Raw genomic sequence first — 6425 nt, 5'->3', positions numbered from 1 at the left:
GGAAGAAAGATCTGGCTCCTGGCTTTGGATTGGCTCATTTCTGAGGGAGTGAACCAGCAGAGAGAAGATCTTTCTCTTTGTTTCTCCTTCTCCCTGTTAAGATCTGCCTTTCCAATAAAAATAAATAAAATATTATTTTTTAAAAAGTCTGGAGGCATGTGGGCCCGGCGGCATGGCCTAGCAGCTAAAGTCCTCGCCTTGAAAGCCCCGGGATCCCATATGGGCGCCGGTTCTAATCCCGGCAGCTCCACTTCCCATCCAGCTCCCTGCTTGTGGCCTGGGAAAGCAGTCGAGGACGGCCCAGTGCATTGGGACCCCGCACCCACGTGGGAGACCCGGAAGAGGTTCCAGGTTCCCGGCTTTGGATCAGTGCGCATCGGCCCGTTGTGGCTCACTTGGGGAGTGAATCATCGGACAGAAGATCTTCCTCTCTGTCTCTCCTCCTCTGTGTATATCTGGCTGTTATAAAATGAATAAATCTTTTAAAAAAAAAAGTCTGGAGGCATGAAGGAGAGATCTAGAAGTTCAATAGCCCTATTTCATAGGAATCTCTATACAGAAAGAATGGAGGGAAAAAATAAAGACAGTAACAGTGGGATATTGCCTAAAGGTGAAGAAATATGTAGTTCCAAATTGAAAGGACCCGCTGAACACCAAGAATAAACAAACCAATTTGCCCAGATTATTTATGATCAGATTTCAGGATCCTAAGCATAAAGGAAATGCCAATACTCTTTTCCATCATTTTGCATTTGCAAGTGCATTTTTCTAGGCATAAGATCCAGAATAATTAACTCTCAAAAGAGCAACCAAAAGCCAAGTCTGAGAGCCTGCGCCTTCTATGCTTTTTCCAAACAGAGAATGTGGGAGGGGCTTCAGTGGAAGAAACCCCCCCCCAGGGGTAGTTCCACATCTGGTCCCATTCACACACCATTCCACTCTCCTTTCTTTGCATACTTGGAGAAGGAAAGTTTAGCCAAACTCAAAACCAGACAGCTTAGCTTAGCACATTGTTATACTTTTTACTTGCTGGGAGAAACATCTGCAAAGGTTTTTCCCTTTGGAATGTGCCCGAGTTTAGCATTTGCTGCTCCAAAGATCTAGCCAGGGAAATGGTTGGGGTAGGTGGGTGGCGGGAGTACCAGGAGGTTCCACTATGGACTCTGAGTGTTTGGGATTTGTAGAAATGACCCTAATCAAAGCCCAAAGCCAAGAGCAGGATGCCGGAGCTAGATCCAGCTGTGTGATCCTTCTAGGTCCTTTTTTCTTCCTGAGCCTATTTCCTGGTCAATGAAAGGGCAGCTATGAGGCTACTGTGGTAAAACAATAAGGGGCACTCTGAGGTCCCTGCTTCTAAACCAAGGGCTACCTATGCCCATGTGTGCGAGGGCCACACCAGTAATGCAGCTTGATGAGTCTGACAGTGTAAGACATTAGGAAATGGTAGAAATTCCAGCCTAACCAACATACCTCACAGTGAAATTTGGCCTTGAATCACCAGCTTATGACCCCTGATCTAAATGAAACTAACACCTACCAGAGGAAACATCTCTCAAAGATACATTTTTTTTCTTTGAAAAGCAGAGTTACAGAAAGAGAGATCTTCCTACAGCTGGTTCACTCCTCAAATGGCCACATGGCCATTTGCCAAACCAATCTAAAGTCAGAAACTAAGAGCTTTTTCTGAGTCACCCATGTGGATACAGGGACCCAAGTGCTTTTTCCAGGTACAGTAGCAAGGAGCTGAGTAGGAAGTGGAGCAGCCTAGAATTGAACAGGCACACATATGGGATACAAGCATGGAAGGCAGCAGCTTAACTTACCATGCGATAGCACTGGCTCCAGCAGCTCTCAAAACTGATGTAAGGGCCTGCATGATGGCCCAACTTGCTCATCCCCTGTCTTCAAAACTCTGGCATCCCGTGTGGGCATCAGTTGCATTGTGGGCTAAGGAGTTTGTTAGCACTCGCTAAACTGAGCACTACAGGTAATGGGCTTGGGGCTGAAAGCACCTGATCTAATGGAACTCAGCTGTATCCAATATTGAGTGTGTGGGCTAAAGCGTAAACAAGAACTAGGTGAGAGGTCAAGGGTGGAGGCAATAAAAGCAGGCCTCGAGAGAGGCCGGAGAGAGACATTTTCCACCATCTCTGGTCTCTGTGTCGGTGTCTCATCCCCAGATCCTTCTTCGTGCCATGTTACCAGCCTAGCCGGCCACAACAAGTTGTGTCCCAGCTTCTCTGCTTCCCATCCAACTCCCTGCTTGTGGCCTAGGAAAGCAGTAGAGGATGGCCCAAAGCTTTGGGACCCTGCATCCATGCAGGAGACCTGGAAGAGGCTCCAGGTTCCTGGCTTTGGATCAACTCAGCTTCAGCCGTTGTGACCACTTGGGGACTGAATCATCTTCAGAAGATCCTCCTCTCTGTCTCTCCTCCTTTCTGTATATCTGATTTTGCAGCAAAAGTAGCTAAATCTTTTTTTTTATAAAAGAAATATAGACATTCAAGCAATAATAAGATAAAACTGATGTAAAATAAAATTCTGCTTTTCTCCCACATTGGCTGCACACAAAAATAGTTGGTCATAATTCTTTTTTTTTTTTTTTATAAATTACATTGATTGAAATTCTAACTCCCAGCACCTCAGAAGGTGACCTTATTTGCAAATATGGTCATCACACATACAATTATTTCTGTTAAGTTGAGGTCACCCTGGAGTAGAGTTAGCTCCTAATCTTATCTGACTGGCTGTTCAGACCCAAAAATACACAGAGAACCCTTATGTGAAAACAGAGGCAGAGATTACGGTCCCCCAACCACAAGCCAAGAAATGCTGAGGGGTGTAGGCCTAGGAGCTAAGAGACAAGCAGGGCACAGATTCTCCTTCAGAGCCAGCAAACAGAGCCATGCCAAGACAAGCAGGCAGCCTAGCAGCTGGTCACGGCTCTTTCAGATGTTTCATCCCTCATTGGAGCACCAGGTTTAATTCCCACCTCCTACTCATGCTGCTGTCTTCCTGTTAACATGTACTCGGGGAGACATTGCTGCTGGCTCAAGTAGCTGGGTCTCTATCACCCCTCTGTCGGAGATGTGGATTGTGTTTCCAGCGCTGGGTTTCTTCCTGGCCCAGCTCCAGCCATTGCAGGTATGTGGGTGTCAGAGATCCAACTGCTAGAATCATGACAGGCTGCCTCTCTGGCTGCTCACTAGCAAGAAATTGAAATCAATAGTGGAGCTGGATTCAAATTCAGGCACTCTCATGTGGGTAGCAGGCATGAAGCACGACACCTGTCCTGGCATAGACATCTTAAACCCTGATGCAATGCTTTATTCATGTTTGCAGTGATGCTCATGTCAGCCAACCTGCTGGACTGCCAGTGGTATAAAAGTACAACACACAGTTATAGGCAATACAGAAGGCTTAAAATGATGATGCGTTAATGGGGTCTATGTTTACCATACCATACTCTCTTATTTTAGAAGGCAGTGTTTCTGCATAGGACAAAGTAAACTCCACCTTCAGAACGAATGCTTTGGATGGCAATGGCAGCCACATGCATCTTGGGTTACTACCTCTATCTCAGCCTTACCTCCTCCATCCATTGCATCAAGAAGCCACATCTCTGAGTGATTGACTTATAATTCCTAGGGTTGTAGAAATGCCCTCCATGGTGTTTTCACAAGAATGAAATTGTGCTCATGATGGCATCACATGTATATATTAAAATTAGAATGGCACAACCATGAAATTGCCCATTGCCACATTTGTCAGACCTGTGGGGCTGGGCACACAAACGGGACCCTCCAACCCACTAGCTGCTTTTGGCTGGTTGTGGGGCACAGGGAGGGGGAGAGGGCACAGTACAGCCTGGCTGCTTAAAAGCAGCCAGCGCCATCTTGGCTTGGGCCTGGAGACGAACTCTGGGGATTGTGGGTGTGGAATTACTGCCTAGGGACATCCATGGAAAAGGCCACTGTATGTGTAGGTGAGGAATGAATCCTGAGGAACTCCCAACAACAGGGCCACTGTATTTGGAGGTAAGTGAGGGGGCTGAGACCTGGTGGTTTGGAAGGGAGAGATTGGAAGATCTGTTTGGGTCAGACCGATGCAGCAGACCACATGGGAGTCCTGAGATGGGCTGGTTAGCACGAAACATTGCTGACCACCACACGCCAGCCCAAATGAAAGCTAGGGCTAGGGACCTATCCAGCAGAACTAGATCCCAGTATCTGACTGAGTGTTGGAACAGGAAATGGGTCACGTTAGAGAGGGCTATGACACTGATCAGCACGTGAAAGAACCAGGTCCAGGGGTAGATTCTGTGGGGGATAAGTGGGCCCGACCCTGTGGAAATACAAGTCCCACTGGTTAGCTTAAAAGTTGCGGTGGTAGATAGGCCCGGCGTGGTGGCCTAGCGGCAAAATCCTCTCCTTGAATGCACCAGAATTCCATATGGGCGCCGGTTCTAATCCGGGCAGCCCCACTTCCCATCCAGCTCTCTGCTTGTGGCCTGGGAAAGCAGTCGAGGACGGCCCAAAGTGTTGGGACCCTACTACACCCATGTGGGAGACACGAAGGAAGTTCCTGATTCCTGGCTTCGGATTGGCTCAGCACCGGCCACTGAGGTCACTTGTGGAGTGAATCATTGGGCGGAAGATCCTCCTCTCTGTCTCTCCTTCTCTCTGTATATCTGACTTTGCAACAAAATAAATAAATAAATAAATCTTAAAAAAAAAAAAGAGTTGGGGTGGTGATGGGCTGAGCTAGATGTGACCAAGGAACCTGCCAACACTGACGGGTACTGGGACCGAGAATAGGCTGGACAGGTCCAGGCTGCCGCACCCATATGTACAACCTAAAGCAGGGTGTGGGGTGGGCCAGGCTGCAACATTCATCAGCCCATGCAAAGGCCAAGATGGAGGGACAGACTTAGCACCCACTAGCATATGTGAAATCTGGGTCTGAGACGGGGACAAGTGGGGAAAATTGGGAAACTCCCCTAGTGGGTCAGAGCTGCCACTGGTAAGCACATGGTCCAGGCCTGGGGTTTGGGTAGGTTGGGAAATGTAACTCCATCCAATGGCAAGTGTGTGGGTTGGTTTTGGAAGGGGCAGACTGAGTAGAGCCGAGCAAACCTTAGCTCACTGGCAAGTGCATAAACCGGGTTTGAGTACAGGTCATGCCAAGCTAGGTTCTTACACCTACTGGTTTGCATGAGCCAGGGATGGGAGCAGAGTAAGTAGGGCCAGGTTGCAACACCCACCAGCTTGAGTTGGGACTGAGGATCGGCTGGGCCAGGTCAGGCTACAGCATCCAAAGGCAAAGGCCAAGACATGTGAGGGACTATGCCAAACTGGGTCAGAGAAACCACTGGCATGCATGAGGTTTGTGGCTTGGATCAGGTCTGGTTGGGGAGCTAAAGGGATGTCCTGGGTGGGTTGTGGCTCCCACTGATGAGTGCAGGGGCTGGAGTGGGAGCTTCTGTCTGGTCTGAACTTGGCTGCAGTGTCCCTCAGCACAAGTGTGGACTGAATCTGGGATGTGCCAGACTGGGCTAGACACCAGCACCCACTGGTGCTCATGAGAACCAGGGTAGGTGCAGGACAGGCTGGGCTAGGTCTCTGCTGCTGCTGAGCCATGTGTGAGCTATGTCTGGGTGTGGACCAGGCTTGGCTGGACTGTAACACCCATCAGTAAAAACCGGAATAGGTAAAGGCTGGTCAGGAAAGGCCACTGTTCCTGCTAGGACAGGAGGTGGACTAAGTAGCACTGGCCCATGGACCCACCAGTGTGCGCGAGACCTGGCAATGGGAGAGGTTATGATGGAGGAGCTTGGAGAACTCCTCTGTCAGGACAGTCCCTGCAGCTGAGTGCAAGAACCACAATAGGGAGCAGCCCAGCTAACGGTACCCACCACCATACATTTGGTGCAGGTTGGGGACAAAACAGGTTAGGGCCAGTTCATATCACCCGCTGGTGAATCTGAGCCCCAGAACGGAGTGTGAGTCATGCCCGGTTGAGCCACAACACCAGCCAGTTTACATGAGGGCTGGGACTGGGGGCCGGCTAAGCTGGGCTAGGCTGTAGCACCCATCAGCATAAACTGAAATTGGGGGTGGGCCAGGCCCGGCCAGGCTACAGCACCCACTTGGCAAATGCTGAGGGGGAGGTGAGCCATGCTAGATTGGGCCACAGCACTCAACCAGCACATGTGAGACCCACGGGGGGAAGGGGAGAAGCTGGGATGGGGGCAGATCAGATCAGGTAGGGAACAACACCTATTGACCTCATGTGACCTGGATCAGAGGAAAGCCAGGCTGGGTTGACTGGGTTGACTCGTGCATACAAAAGAGAGTTGGTTAGGTTTTGCCACAGCATCCGATTGCAAATGCTGGCACAGGGGCAAATTATGTCAAATTAACCTG

This window comes from Ochotona princeps, chromosome 14 (genome assembly GCF_030435755.1).
Source record: "Ochotona princeps isolate mOchPri1 chromosome 14, mOchPri1.hap1, whole genome shotgun sequence".
Classification (NCBI taxonomy): domain Eukaryota; kingdom Metazoa; phylum Chordata; class Mammalia; order Lagomorpha; family Ochotonidae; genus Ochotona; species Ochotona princeps.
Note: the sequence above shows the minus strand (reverse complement) of the source record.